The sequence below is a fragment of the Tupaia chinensis genome, unplaced genomic scaffold (genome assembly GCF_000334495.1).
Source record: "Tupaia chinensis unplaced genomic scaffold, TupChi_1.0 Scaffold000060_1, whole genome shotgun sequence".
Classification (NCBI taxonomy): domain Eukaryota; kingdom Metazoa; phylum Chordata; class Mammalia; order Scandentia; family Tupaiidae; genus Tupaia; species Tupaia belangeri.
Genome location: NW_006159518.1, coordinates 103,243 through 104,682, shown reverse-complemented (window position 1 = coordinate 104,682; position 1,440 = coordinate 103,243). Strand labels below are relative to the sequence as shown.

At 42.2% G+C, this 1,440-nt stretch overlaps 1 pseudogene; it reads left to right on the top strand.

The window, feature by feature from the left end:
- The first annotated feature begins 401 nt into the window (after positions 1-401).
- Positions 402-1,172, top strand: LOC102485512 (U2 small nuclear ribonucleoprotein A' pseudogene; annotated as a pseudogene).
- The last annotated feature ends 268 nt before the right edge of the window (positions 1,173-1,440 follow it).

The window sequence follows — 1,440 nt, the reverse complement described above, 5'->3', positions numbered from 1 at the left end:
TTATTATTATTTTAGATATTTCATTTGTGCTCACGGGGGAGAGACTAAGAGAGGTGGGAAAGTGTGAAATCACCCCCTGGGGGGGGATGGCCATGTGGCAATTTTTTCATTCTCCTTTAAGGATTTTGGGTATGCACCAGCATGTGTATTTTTCAAGCTACTAGGCTCAGGACTTGAACTGAAGAATAGGCCATGTGGGATCCAGTGCCTTAACCTCCATGCTACCTGCTGGTCCAGTATTTATCCTAATTTTTAACCACAGACATGCTTTTAAAATATTCAATTTTATCTATTAAAGCAGGAAAATTTTTCTTGTTAAAAAATTAACAGAAAGCATTGTTGGTGAGGATTTAATGGAATGGATCAATTATTTGACCTAAGTTAAAAAGTGGGGTGGCAGGATGGTAAAGTTGATGGAGGAGCTGATCCAGCAGACAGTGCAGTACACCAATGCCATGGGAGACTGTGAGCTGATCTAAGGATATAAAATTGCTGTCAATGAAAATCTAGGTGCTGCCTTAGACCAGTAAGACACTACTGATGTTTTTGACGAGATCAGGAAACTGGATGGTTTTCCTTTGTTAAGAAACCTGGAAACATTATTAGTGAACAACAGAGTATGCGGTGTAGGTGAAGAGCTTGAGCAGGCCCTGCCCTGACAGAACTCATTCTCACCAACGATAGTCCTTTGGGACTGGGTGATCTGAACTCTCTGGCATTTATCTGAACTCTCTGGCATTTCTCAAATCACTGACTTATCTAAGCATCCTAAGAAATCCTGTAACAAATAAGAAGCATTACAGACTGTGTGTGATTTATAAAGTTACACAAGCCAAAGTACTGGATTTCCAGAAAGCGAAACCAAAAGGGTCTCAGGAAGCAGAGGAAATATTCAAGGGCAAACAAAGTGAACAGTTTGCAAACGATATGGCCTGGAGAAGCCAAACCTTTCATCCAGGTGCTGGTTTGCTACTGACCAGAAGAAAGGTGGGCCATCTCCAGGGGACGTGGAGGCGATCAAGAATACTATACCAAATGCATGAACTCTGGCTGAAGTGGAGAGGGGGATGGGCTTGCTGCAGCCTGGTCAGATACTCAGCAGAGAGTGTGGCTTAGGGCCCACTCATGAGGGTGAAGAGATGGAAGAAGATATGGTCAGGACTGGGTCCTGAGCAGTGCAGTTCTTGTGTGATGCCAGGTCTCCTCGGGACGAGTCTAGTTTTTCAAATGTGATAATAATCTTGCCTGTGTCAGCAAAGTTGAATCTAGCAACATTGCTGGAATGCTTAAAACTGCTGCTGATCATTTTGTAATATACATTTGGAAATCTAAATGTCTCTTTTCTACACATTGTAAAAATAAGGTCCACTCAGTGTGCCAAAAAAAAAAAAAAAAAAGGGGGGAAAGAATTATGATACGGATGGTAGGGTTAAAGGTGGT